Source organism: Solenopsis invicta, chromosome 5 (genome assembly GCF_016802725.1).
Source record: "Solenopsis invicta isolate M01_SB chromosome 5, UNIL_Sinv_3.0, whole genome shotgun sequence".
NCBI classification, from domain to species: Eukaryota; Metazoa; Arthropoda; class Insecta; order Hymenoptera; family Formicidae; genus Solenopsis; species Solenopsis invicta.
The window spans coordinates 8,218,133-8,233,015 of NC_052668.1; the positions used below are offsets into that span (position 1 = coordinate 8,218,133).

General features: G+C 30.1%; 1 protein-coding gene across 8 annotated transcripts in view; it reads left to right on the forward strand.

Annotated features, from left to right (window-relative positions):
* LOC105198947 (monocarboxylate transporter 10) overlaps positions 1–14,883 on the forward strand; it is a 429,682-nt gene that overhangs the window by 1,057 nt on the left and 413,742 nt on the right. For 2 of the 8 annotated variants that reach the window (XM_039449911.1, XM_039449910.1), the window contains exons 3-4: positions 7,722–7,823; positions 7,926–8,011. The exons of 3 other annotated variants lie outside the window; for them this stretch is intronic. The gene's annotated coding sequence lies outside the window, so the exon portion shown is untranslated. Of the gene's footprint in view, positions 1–1,307; positions 1,372–7,721; positions 7,824–7,925; positions 8,012–14,883 lie in introns of all 8 variants that reach the window. 3 more of the 8 variants (XM_039449913.1, XM_039449914.1, XM_039449912.1) reach the window with 2 other exon arrangements.

The window sequence follows — 14,883 nt, forward strand, 5'->3', positions numbered from 1 at the left end:
TTTCTCCTACTAACCACTTTGTTTTTCTGTAACAGAAAATTTTATGTATCTTGGCAAACATCATTTTATATGTATTGCAAATGTTAGTTGTAACTTTCCATTCAGCAATGTAATTATTATACAACACTCATTATATAACTGTTACATTGTGAATGTGAAATTACAACTAACATTTGTATTACATGTTATTTGTTGTTTGTTGGTATATATTAAAAGGTACATAGAAAGATACTTACAAATTGTTTCCTAATTTTGCGATCACTTTGGAGATCAGCTTCAAATTTAGAAAACTCCACTATAGTCGCCAATGAGAAATCAGGCAATAATTCAGTCTCTTGTTTATTAGTTTGTAAAACTGTATTAGAATTTGTCAATAGATTTAAAACTAAATCTAGTTTTCTGTTCAGAGAGAACAATATTTTCTGATTTTTACGACATTCATCTATAACGTAAAACACAAAATATATTAATGTATTATATATTTATTTAATATATTTATATCCTATTAAACGAAAATGAATTGAAACGAATAAAAATAAATTTATTTCAACATTTTTAAATTTACGCTTCAGTTTTTTAAAATTTATTTGAATCCAAAAATAATATAATTGGGACATGAATCCATCTAAATTCAAAATAATGGATATTCTGATAACATACAGAATTAAAAAAAGAATTCAGATTTATGTCATCAATTATGAGTTTATTTTGAGATGCAAAAAGAATTCTTTTTGCGTCTCAATTTTCGTGATATTACGTTTCTTGATTTTTTTTAAGTTGTGTTTTATTTCCGGCAAAAATAAAATTGAAAAATAAAATTAAAGCATGAGAAAAAAGTTTAGTACTTACTACATGATTGGTACTTCTTGTTTTGTATATCGTTTGATATGTTATGTACATGTACTGTATTATTTTCATCTGTATTAATTTATTAACATTATTGTATATATTGTATAAATATATTGTACATGCATAGGTACCATTAAATCCGTTCTTAATATTTGAGATGCTGTTTCTCGAATTAATAAAAGATTGTGATACCAAATTTTGTTTTATTCTGTTTTCCGAAACACTGGAGGACGTATTTTTAGATGTAGGTTTTGAAGTCGAAAATTTTGAGGTATACTTTTTTTATAATTCTCTCGAAGGAGGTATTGGTAAATTTGTTTTTCCTATATAATTTACTGTTTCAGTATAATATATATATTCTTTTATTTATATTTCACTTATATAATTATAGAACAAATTTTTGAATTTTTTTTATTTTTTAAACTTTTTATGTAGTTTAAAAATTAAAAATGCTTCAGTGATCAAACTGACTAAGACGCCCGCACGGAATATTGAGGGATCCACGTTCAAATCCTGGCCGAGGTTAATAATATTTTTCATAATAAATTCTTTATAGTTTTTTGAGGTAAGGATGGATAATAGAAATGTTTGTAAGCATCAAAGTTATTAAATTGATTACCAATTTAATTTTCTTGATATTATCTTTCTTGAATTTTCGTAAAAAGCAGTGTTTTAAGTCCGGTAAAAATAAAAATGAAAAATAAAGTTAAAGCATGAGAAAAAAGTTTAATTGTATAATACTTATTATATGTTTGGTATTCGTTGTTTTGTATATTGTCTGATATATTATGTACATCTGTAGTATTTTTATTTGTAATAATTTATTAACATTATTGTATATATTGTATAAATATGTTATACAAGTATAAGTACCATTAAATCCGTTGTTAATAATATCGGAGACGCTGTTTCTCAAATTAATAAAAGATTGTGACACTAAATTTTGTTCTATCTTGTTTTCCGAAACACTGGAGGCCGTATTTTTAGATGTAGGTTTTGAAGTCAAAGATTTTGAGATATATTTTCTTTTATAATTCAAAAAAGGTATTGACAAATTTGTTTTTCCTATATAATACTACTCATAATCATATCATGTATTATTGTTACAATTGGCAATTGAAGGTAAAACTATATGAACTATTTATACCCAGCAAACACAGCTATATAACAGCAATGTTGATGCAATAAACTTAAAGGTAACACGCAATATAGCGTGTTCGTTACATGTAACGTCCATGTTAGTTATAATTTCCCACTCATAGAACATCATAGTTACATTATATCAACGTAACATGTAACTGAGAGAAAACATTTCTGTTATGTAACAGCAAAACTGCAATTATATACCAATAACCTAGTTTGTGACTTTGTTACGTTGATGTAATGTAGCTATTATGTAAAGCTTTAGTGTTGTTATATTGATGCAATGATGCTATTTTATTAATCTCACTTAACCTAATTTGCTTCTTGCACATCTTAATCCCAGAAAAGTATGAGAATTAATTCTAAGCGAGAGCAAACCAAACAATTTATTTACTTTTACAGGGAATTAATCCAAAGATTTTTTCTGGGATAAGAATATGCATTACATATTTGTAGGAAATTATGTTTTAATAAGGAAAGAAAAAAAAATATAAATCTTTTATAATTTATTGCTTCATTAATTCTCCATGGAAGCACATAATAATAAATATGACTGTAAAAGTGAGTTGTTTTTAGATAGAGACTAGTTTTATGATGGTTTTTATTAAGAATTTTTAATGAGATCAAGTTATAAAGATTATAGTATTCTCATAAGTATATATTTCAAACAATATATACAAAATATAAATAAGTTTTTTTAGTAATTCTAGTATTAAACAAATTTTTATGCACATTAAAAATTCCTAAATTTGTTTAGCTTTCTTAATTATAGCATTAACAGTTTTATTTAAACTTTACATTTTTGTAACGCTTTACGCTTTAGCCTATGTGAGTCAAAATCTTAATAACAAGCATATTTATCAAAAAAAAGGTACTTGACTCATTGTCTTATGATTATAAACTTGGTTATCTATAAAATCTTTTACACAGACAATCAGAAAACTAGTTATACCATACGACAAGAGTGGTAAAGACTCACATTTGCAAAAGTAAAATTTGCTTTTACCTAAAAAGTGATATCTTAAACTTAGAAAGGCAAGAAGGTAAAACAAATTTATTTACAAGTATTTGGTTTTATAAACATCTTGCAATTTATGTGTTTTTGCACAGGACATATTATTTTATTGTAAAAACATTTTGAAATTTGTTACGTTACAAGAGAGTGAATTAATTTCACAACATACTAAAATATATTTCTAAGCACATGGAAACCGAGAGTACATGTATTATACATCAGTTACAGCATAAATAATAATCATAACAATGGCTGAAGGGCATTCGGAATCCGAATGCATTCAAAGCTTTACTGCTTATTTTGTAAAAATAGTTTGTTGCATGCTAATGCAGCTAAAGCGTTTGGTTGTGTTTTGTATGACTTTTTTGAAAGTTGTTGACACATGTTTTTAAATTAATTCTATACGAAAAACACGACCTTTGCGTTACATATATATATATATATATATATATATATATATATATATATATATATATATATATATATATATATACACAGGGTGTCCCAGACAAATGTATAAAGATTACTACGATAAGGTAGAAGGGATCAAGATAAATCAAAAAGTCTAATAACAGTTTGCGATATTTGTAATAATTTTCGTGTAATAAAATATTAAAGTCAGCCAAATAAGAGCGCGCGGAGAGGCAAACAGTTGGTCGCCTGAGCTATAAGACCGCCCGCCATAAGACCGCCCTGTATATATATATACAGGATGTCCCAGACCAATGTATAAAGATTATCACGATGAGGTAGAAGGGATCGAGATAAATGAAAAAGTCTAATATCATTTTGCGATATTTGCAATAATTTTTGAGTAATAAATATTAAGGTCAGCCAAATAAGAGCGCGCGGAGAGACAAGCGGTCGCTCATCTGAGCGGTAGGACCGCCCACTGCGACCCGATTGTAGGCGACGGTAAGTGGCACGCGGCGAGGGAAAGGATAGCTTGGCACCGCACCGTGTCGAGCCGGGCGGTCTTATGGCTCAGGCGACCAACTGTTTGCCTCTCCGCGCGCTCTTATATATATATATATATGTGTGCTGTGCGTGCGTGCGTGCGTGCGTGCGTGCGTGCGTGCGTGCGTGCGTGCGTGCGTGCGTGCGTGCGTCGTGCGTGCGTGCGTGCGTGCGTGCGTGCGTGCGTGCGTGCGTGCGTGCGTGCGTGCGTGCGTGCGTGCGTGCGTGCGTGCGTGCGTGCGTGCGTGCGTGCGTGCGTGCGTGCGTGCGTGCGTGCGTGCGTGCGTGCGTGCGTGCGTGCGTGCGTGCGTGCGTGCGTGCGTGCGTGCGTGCGTGCGTGCGTGCGTGCGTGCGTGCGTGCGCGTGCGTGCGTGCGTGCGTGCGTGCGTGCGTGCGTGCGTGCGTGCGTGCGTGCGTGCGTGCGTGCGTGCGTGCGTGCGTGCTGCGTGCGTGCGTGCGTGCGTGCGTGCGTGCGTGCGTGCGTGCGTGCGTGCGTGCGTGCGTGCGTGCGTGCGTGCGTGCGTGCGTGCGTGCGCTGCGTGCGTGCGCGTGCGTGCGTGCGTGCGTGCGTGCGTGCGTGCGTGCGTGCGTGCGTGCGTGCGTGCGTGCGTGCGTGCGTGCGTGCGTGCGTGCGTGCGTGCGTGCGTGCGTGCGTGCGTGCGTGCGTGCGTGCGTGCGTGCGTGCGTGCGTGCGTGCGTGCGTGCGTGCGTATATATATATATATATATATAAATATATAGAGCTGCGTTAGCACGCGATAAACGAAATTTACAAAATAATGGCCATATCTCTTTATTATCTCTTATAAGCAAGTTAAGTGTATTATTTACGTGATTTTGAAACGTGAGTTTAAATAAATATTTATTAAAATGTTATTTATAAAATTAAAAGGTTTAGACTCAATATTTTAACAATTTATTTGCTAATTTCAACAACTATCATAAAGTGGCCTTAAATAAAGTTAATAGTTTACTATAAACCCCAATAACCATTTTTACAATTGCAAAAGTTGGTAACAAATTTTGGTCCGCATATGGTCCGCATACATTGGTATTTCCGATACTGTTAGCAGATTTATACCAAATATACTACAACCTTGTTGGCAGAGTATATGACAAATTGGCGTTGAAAAGCAAGCAAATCTATTGAAAGTTTTAATGACAAATTTATAACAAATATTAAACAAGTTTGCTATTACAAAAATGTTTGTAATTTTCACGCAAGATTGCAATGGGTGCTTTCCAGCTACGACACAAGTCAACACTGTGTAACACAGTATCCATTAATGTAAGAGAGAAAATTTTAGTTGTCTTACACTGATGGACACTGTGTTACACAGTGTCAACTTGTGTCATAGCTGGAAAGCACTAAATATTATTCTTTTGTCAAAATACACGACAAATTGGAAGTTGATAGCAGACAGATCTGTTGTTTATATGATTGACAAATTAATGACAGATAGTAAGTAAGCTTGCTATTACAAAAATGTTGGCATTTATCACACAAGAATGCAACATTAGTTGAGTTCCGTAAAGCGCATAATGCGCATGACATAATCCTTGTTGATCACCAAAAGTTAAACAAGGATAAAATGTTACATTACGTAGATCGTGCTCTCTTTACAAAATCTTTTTGTCAAAATAATGATGCAACTAATTTATTTATAATAATTATAACAACTATAACAATTAAAAATATATGTTTCTTTAGTAATTTTTCCCGGTGAATCGATTGGTGCAATCAATTTTCCTTTACAGTCATTTTTAACAATTTGTTTATAACAATTAATTGTAAAATTGACTTTTGCAACGTGCTTTTTACGTCAATAATTTTTATTATGTTTAGATACTACTACTAATTGTTATTTTTTGACTAATCTGGCCATGGGCAGGAAAAGATTTTAATTATTTATATAGTTTATGTTAAAAATATCTAAGGCTAAATAATCATAAAGTTACTAGTGTTCACGCGATATTCAAAATGCAAGTTTCTTTTGGTTCAATTTAGCTTTACTTCAAATATAACTTTTTATTAATGATATCATGGCACATGTGTACGATTAGCTCAGTGTTAGCGTGATAGGTTGTTATTCCGAAATCTTAGGTTCAATTTCCGCTGACGCCGATATAAGTTTTCAAAAATTTATAAAATAATGCGTAATTGTATTAAGTGAATTAAAATGTTATATGTGAAACAGTGAATACAGATTAAGTTATAAGAATAATAAAATTTGTTAAAAAAAAGTAAATTTTTTTGTTGGTCTCGGAAACATCAGATTTTATCAGTATTTGGTATCATTCTGACAGCACGTTTGAAAACAGATTTGGTTTGTATTTGGCATTATTTTGTCAACGCACTTGATAACAGATTTGGCTTGTGTTTGATGCCATTTTGTCATCACATTATTATTATCAAATTTGTTCTGGTATTGGTTTCAATTTGACTTCAGATATGTACGTCAGATTTGGTTTACATTGGGCATCCTAATGCGGACACAGTAGGATACGGTTTGGTACGAAATTTCACTGGAATTTGGTGCCAATTTGATATCCTTTTGCGTACAAAATGTTTGCTGGGAATATTTTGGTACTTTGTGTTGTTGCATCTTCTGTAAAGAAATTTGCATTAAGCGGCGTTTCAGATTGGAATTCAGATGCATTATCTGTATCCGACATTTCTGTACCATCTTCGTTATATTTTTCATTTGTGGATTTTGATGGTATAGAATTTGACATGAACAAGCGTGGGTTTGTTTCTCTTTTTCTATTTGCTATAAAAAGTATACTTTAGATTATTTTACAGTTTATTAATTACTTTTGTGTGGTATTTATTTAGAACATTCCATCGTGGGATTGTTCTATAATTTCTAATCTATAATTCCCTTATGATATTCGTATCTCCGCCAAGACAGACAAGAGTTATTAAGTTTTTAAAATAAAGCACAAATTATGAAATAATTATAGATTGTTTTATATTATATTTAAAAGTAAAAAAAAACATGTCTGTTATGTGACCAAAAAAATGTATGAAATGATGTTAATTATATCATTATGCTTTTCTATCTCATTGTATAACCGTTGTTTTTTAATGTATCTTTGCGTTAAAGTTTCGTTATTATCATCATCTGAGAATAAATTTATTGATTCTTTTTTATTCATCATTAACTCGTAACGTTCTATAAAAAGTAACAAATATTTTAATAAACATAAAAAAATGTATGATATACTTTAATGAAAAAATTACAAAAATACGAACAAATCTTGATAATTCTTCAATAGTACATTAATAATTTTTTTGTATTTTTATAATTTTTTCCGTAAAAGTATCCTTTATACACAAAACAGTGAGTTAAATCAATTGATGTAAAAAAATATGATTACTTTTCCAAAAGAAATTGTAACTATGATAATAATACAGCTCTACGAAATTTAGGGGGGGAGGTCTTGTGTTTCAAACTTTAAAAGATCTTTCGAAGTTCGAAGCACAAGACCTCCTCTTCCCCCTAAATTTCGTAAACCTGTGTAATATAAATCACAATTTGTAAACATAATTTGTATTTATTTGATATTATTTATGGCATATAATTACTGTGTGATCATTATTTATTTATACTTGTCCTATAGCTGAATTATCAATTTAGCACTATTGATTACTAATCAGAGGAAAATATAATGTAATACATCTAAAGATCTAAACAAGAAATAAAAATTAGTTAGATGTAAAATATTAACGTATTCGCTGGTCTGTTTTTTTTAGTTACAAAAGAAGAGATAAATTGTGTAAAAAAGCAGCTAAAAAGAATAGATCATTGACTCGAAGTCGGGTTGAGTCAAATTGAATACGTTATGTGTCTTTCGAGTAAGTTATAGAATATTTACAGCTACAAATGTAAAAGAGGCATAATATAATGATTGCCGTCGAAAGAAGCTTGAAATACTTTTAAATGTATATCTGTTGCAGGTATTCCCTGATAGCCACCTGTCTGTGTTGTTGCTGTAATGTTACCGAAAACAAAAGGCATTAGTTTTCAGAAAATTTAGAACAAGGTGTGTGCCTCATTTGCCTTTGGTTTGACATCATATGAATTCAGCCTGTTTTGCTGCCAATATGCTGCGTATTTGCTGTCAACAGTTTATCGCTATATATGAAGAGCAACATCAGAGCAAGTTGCCAACTATGTGCTGAGTCATAAATTTCAGCAAAAATTCAACAACATGTCGAAAACGGTTAAATATACGTTTTGTACTCTTTTTTTCAAATATATAAAAAATAAATAAGTTAATTCTTCTTTCTGCTGAAATGTCACCACCCTGCCAAAAATGTGCGATAAAACCGATTAAAAAAAAGTAATCTGAATCGATCGAGATTTCTGCACCAAAAATACGGTATTACGACCGATTGAAAATAAGATCGGAATCCAGATAGATTTATTAAAACAGAATACATTAATGTAAACGTAATAAATATCTAGTTTACAAAAAAATATTTCTTGTATCCTTTTTGTTAAAAAGAATTAAATTTAAATTAAATGTTTAATTTATGTACAAGGTTAAATAACAATACAAATTGTTATTTACATATAAAAATATAAAATTTTATGTGGACCAATGTTCCACACACACGTCACGTTTGAAAAGAATGAGAGCGAGTATTCATCTCGAGCTTACAACAAGCAAATCCTAAAAGCTTATGGAAGTATGAGCCGGGTTGTCCGCCGCGGTGACACCTAGATATAACGCCTGTGGCCGCACTCGACTCACGAGAAAATCCCCCGCGGCGTAGCCGCCTAGCGGTGACGCCAGCACTCACTTGTTAAATTCATTTCAATCCGATCTGATAGCCAAGTAAATAATTAATTTACTCCTGTTTATTTATTACATTACACACGCTCGCGCAAACACACAATCACATATGCACACGCGCGCACACACACAAATCATTTTCGATATTTTGTTTGGCTACAAGATAATAATTAATATATTTAATGTTTACAACAAATACGCGACAAAAGCACAGCATCATATTTTTTTTTATTATCGTCACGTTGCTCTTATGTTGTTAAAAATGATTGATAAGAGCAAAATGTTTTCCACGAATAGAAGTCATTTTGTTGGCAACAGAATAAGCAACAGTTGCTCTCCGTTTACTTTGAATCTGCTGACATAAAATGTCTCAAATCTGCTCTCATGTTGTTGAATATGTAGGACTATGCGCTATGTTTTCAGCAAATACACAGCAACTAGTCAAAAATTCATGCTTAGCATTAAGTTACCTGATTTTGCAAAACATGCATGGCTATCAGGGGAATTAGTAAATTGATATAAACTTTTTTTAGAAATATTGTTCAATATTTTATTTATTCATAAACAAAGTTTCAGAATATTGGCAATGTTGCTTCTTTATAATTTCGTTGATATAAGTGGAAATGTACTGCTATAACATAAGAATACATGCAAAATTTAAAGTTAAATAACTCGTAAACCAGTTAGAGGATCGAATTCAAATTTTAAACATGTGTTCAGATAATAAATAGAAACAATTTATAATTTTCAAGGCGTTGTCAATGTTAGACGTTACCGCCAGTACATTCTTAATAGAACATTATCTCTTTTAGTAAAGAGTTTAAAGAATGTGCGACAAAGGTAAAGAAAAGAAAAGGAATGAAGTAATGTAAGAAGGAAGAAAAGAAGGAGAAAGAATTGAAGGAGTTTAAAATAGGAAATAAATAGAAAGTGGAATTAAAGAACGCAAAGGAAGTTAGGAATTTAGAATAGAAAGGATAAAAAAAAATTAAGCGTATAAATGAACACGGGTTTGAAGATTTTTTTAAATAATGAATAAATGTCACAAGATATTTTGACATTTTGTGTTTTAGGAATAAAAATTTTTTTAATGAAACATTTATTGTTTTTAGTAAAGAGTTTAGGAATTTAGAATAGAAAAGATGAAAGAAATTAAGTGTGTAAATAAACATGGTTTGAAGATTTTTTAAAATAATGGGTAAATATCACATGATGTTTTGACATTTTGTGTTCTAAGAATGAAAACATCTTTCCTTTGAACATTATCTCTTTTGGTAAGGATTTTCCAAAATGTGCAATAAAGTAAAAAAAGAAGAGAAGTTTATTAATTTAAGAAGAAGGGAAGGGAGGGAGCGGGAAGAATCGAAGGAATATAAAATGGGAATAAAATAGAAAGGCGAAAGGAATTTAAGAAGGTGAAGAACGTAAATACTTTTAAATTCTGAATATCTCAGGTGATATTTTGACATTTTGTATCATAAAAATAAAAACTTCTCCAATAGAATATTATCTGTTAATAAAGTTTTTTAAAAATATGAAGTGAAGATATAGAATAGAAGAGGAATAGAATAATATAAAAAGGAAGAATTAAAAAAGTGTAGAATGGAAATAAAATTAAATGGAGAAAAGAACTGAAGATGTTGGAAAAAGTAAAGATTTTAAAATAAAGGATAAATGGAGTTAAGACATCAATTAAACACCAGATTGAAGGGTTTTTTTTAAACATGGGCGAATATTACATAATGTTATATTTTATGTCATAAAAATAAAAATTTTTCTAATGAAATATGTATTTTAATAAAGTTTCTTAAAAATATAAAATGATAAAGAAAATAAAGGAATAGAATAATATAAAATAGATGGGAGGGAGGAGGAAGGATCGAAGGAGTGTGGAAGGAGAATGGAAATAAAATTGAAAGGAGAAAGGAATTGAAGGTGTTGGAGAAGGTAAGGATTTTTAAATAAAGGATGAATAAAATTAAGACAGCAATTAAATACCAGTTTAATAGTTCTTTTTAATAATAGACGAATATTACGTGATATTTTGATGTTTTGTGTCATGAGAATAAAAATTTCTGAAATAAAATTTTAACTTTTTTAGTAAATCTTTTCAAAATGTGAAATGACGATAAAGAAAAGAAGAGGAATAGAATAATATAAAATAGAACGTAGGAAGTAGGTAGGATCGAAGGAGTATAGAATGGAAATTAAATTCAATGGAGAAAAGAACTGAAGGTGTTGGAGAAGGTACAGGTTTTTAAATAAAGAATGAATAAGTCAAGATCTCAATTAGAAACCAGTTTAAAGTTTTTTTTTAATAATGTGCTAATATTACATAATATTTTGATATTATGTGTCATAAAAATAAAAATGCTTCTAATAAAATATTATATATTTTAGTAAAGTTTTTTAAAAATGTGAAATAAAGATATAGAAAAGAAAAGGAATAGAATAATATAAAAAGAAAGGATCGAAGGATTGTAGAACAAAAATATAATTGAATAGAGATAGGTATTGAAGGTATTGTAAAAGGTAAAGATTTTTGAATAGAATAATGTCAAAAGGAAGGAAAGAAGGTGGAAAGATCAAAGGAGTTTAGAATTGAAATAAAATTGAAAGGAGAAAGTTGTTGGAGAAGATAAAAATTTTTGAATAAAATAATATAAAGGAAAAAAATAGGAGGGAAGGAGGAAGGATCGAAGGAGTGCAGAATAGAAATAAAATTCAAAAGAGAAAGTAATTGAAGGTGTTTGAGAAGGTAAAGATTTTTGAATAGAATAATAGAAAAACGATGGAAGGATGGAGGAAGTATTGAAGGAGTGTAGAATGGAAATGAAATTGAAAGGAGAAAGTAATTGAACGTGTTTGAGAAGGTTAAGATTTTTAAATAAAGTATGAATAAAAATGAAGACATCAATTGAACACCAGTTTAAAGGTTCTTTTCTAATAATGTACTAATATTACATGATATTTTGTGTCATAAAAATCAAAATTTTTCTAATATAATTTTATCTATGTTATGTTTTTTTTATTTCGACAGATTGTTTAATTTATTACGTGTATCCCGGATCTTGCAATATATGGTAGACTCTAATCCAACATGTGTTACGTGGATCGTATTTCCAGTTATTATTCCCATATAGTCTTAACTTATTTTAAACTAGAACAAAACAAGCGCGCGCTACGCGCGTGCTACAGAGCTTTTAATACTATATAATTTTATTCAAATTATAACTTAAAAATGGAAAATAATGTAAGATAAAAAAATTTTCTAAAAATTGATAAAACAAATTTCTTAAAAAAAAGAAAAAGAATACGGTTTAAAATTTGATAAATATTTTCTAACGTTATACAATATTACATTATATAGGGTGTATAAAAAGTACCGGACTCCTTAATTATTTTAAAAAACTAAGCATTTTAGAAAAGTGTTTCAGATAAAAGTTGTAGGGTTTCAAAAGATCTATTTACTGATTTTATTAGTTTGACCTCGGATGGCGTCGCCAAGATCATATCGAAATCAAATTAATTTTTTAAATGGAACACCCTATTTTTGATTCCAGAATCTAATAACTTGTGTCAAGAGTTTTCCAAAATATTATAAGAAAGTTTATTTTTGTTAAGTACTTTCCAAGTTGTGAGGCTTGAAAACTATAGTGTACTGTAACTTTCAAGCCTCATAACTTGAAAAGTACTCAACAAAAATAAACTTTCTTATAGTGGAAAGCTCTCAAAGTCGACTACACAAAATATAGAAAATGCAACAAAAAATATAGAATATTATAGAAGTACCAATACCCTTTAATTAGGAAACTACCGATACTATAACATTATATCTTTTATTGTATTTTCTTGTAGTTTTGAGAGTTTTCCAAAACAATATGAATAAGTTAAATATTTTTTAATTATGTATATATATTATGTTAAAATCTGTTTTCAAAACTTTAGAGAGAAAGTAACTTAGAACAGAATATGTAAATGTAGAATATCTACACTCTATAAATAATATGTTACCTAATCTGTTAAAAAATATTGTTATAAATTTAAAAAGAAAGCAATCAAATATATATTTCTTTATAAACATAATTTTTAACTTGTTTATTATCGCACTGGTTACCAAGATAAACTTTTAATGCTTGCCAAGAACGTGTTCTTGAAAAAGCAACATAAAGTTGATTAAATACATCTTTACGGAGGATCTATTCCAACGCTGTCAAATGTTTGCCCTTGTGATTTATTAATTGTCATAGCAAAAGCTAATTTTATTGGAAATTGTCTTCTTTTAAAAGTAAAAAGGTATACATTTTCGCAATACAATGTTATACAATTCAGAAAAACAATATCTCTTACTTTATCACCTGCTAAGATTATGTTGCATTTTAGTAAATGATCAGCTAGTTCAATAATCATTAATCTAGTTCCGTTACAAAGATCTTCATTGATACTGAGATTCCTAATCAACATAACGACATAGTTTTAAACGTAATTTATAAGGTGGAAGAGATGATGGAGATAAAGTATTTAAATATTCTGGTAACAAAGTTTCGCTAATGCCACCATTATTATCGCAATTTTCAGTACTATCTATACTTGTGTAAATTCGTTCTTCAACTGTATCTAATAATTCAACAACTCGTTTATTAATTTCATCAACATCGGCATTTCTCGCAGAAAGTATTGCACACTTCGCTATTTTATTAAATTCTTTATTTTGTATCAAATCACCATATTCATCTTGTACAATATCGGCATTAACGGATGCAATACAACAATCAGGAAGTTGTATATTATTGTTAGAATCATTTAATATGCCATCTCCCATATCCAATAGAAACTTTGCAAATTCAGTTTTCTCGGGAAGAACTCGCGTCTTTTCCGTTAAAGAAAAATTTATAAAATGTTTCCAAATAGAAATAAATTTGATTGAAAGTTTCACGATTTAACTTCGAGTACCATTTACTTTAATAGGGAGAAGTTGTCTGAAATCACCACCTAACACAAAAATTTTTTCACCAAAAAGTAGATCATTATTCATGATATCACGTAACGTTCGATCCATAATCTTTAGAGCATATCGTGGTGCCATTGGTGCTTCATCCCAAATAAAAATATCTGTTTCTTTCAAATAATGAGCTTCCTTAGATTGGATTTTAATGTTAAATGATGAATCGGCAAATAATGGAACCGGTAATCCAAACGTTTTATGAATTGTTTTCCCTGCTAGTAATAACGTCGCTGCAATGTCTGTAAAAGCCATTGTACATAAATGTTTATTTCAAATTTTAGCTAAATAATAAATAGTTGTATATATAAATGTTTTATCTGAACCACCTGGACCATCGATATAAATATAATTATTATCATGATTATGAATATCTAATTTGTTTAATACAAGATCTACTATTTCTTGTTGCTTATCATTTAACTGTTCATATTGTCTGTTACCAACTTCTATAGCTTCTTCAAGTGTTATATAATCATTTTCTATATTGTTTTCTGTTAATTGTTCCATTTGTGGAAAATCGGCAAGACTTTTACCTTCAACACAGAGCATAATATTAATTTGGTTACGTTGCTTTCCTTTGTCCTTGTAATAATCCAAAGTGTTGAATATAATCTTCTGACAGAGCTACTTTAAAATTTTCTCAAAGTTCTTCAGGATGTATTGGTTGACAATGTAATAATATACGTACAAATAATTTACGCAGTTGTCGGGGCATTATCCATCCAACAGCTTCGTTCATAGCTCGTTTCCACTCATCATCATCTTCAATTAAACCTAAAGCTAAACATGCCGCTGTAAACGATTGACATATTTTTCCATTTACAGTTCTTAAATTATCAAAACTTGTAGCTCCCTTTACAGTGAGTAGTAATAGTCGTAAATGAAATAATTCTGTTTGTGTTGGACTAACGGAATTCGTCTTATACAATTATAATGACTTTTGCGTTTGATCCAATATGATACATTTCTTCCATTAATTTTCTCTTTTTTAAAGGTATAATAGCGTGGAATTTCTACATACAAGTATTGTCTTGCTTCTTCATCGCGAGAATTTAAGGAGAAATAATTAATTAACATAGTAACTTGATTTAAAGCAGAAGTCATTGCATCT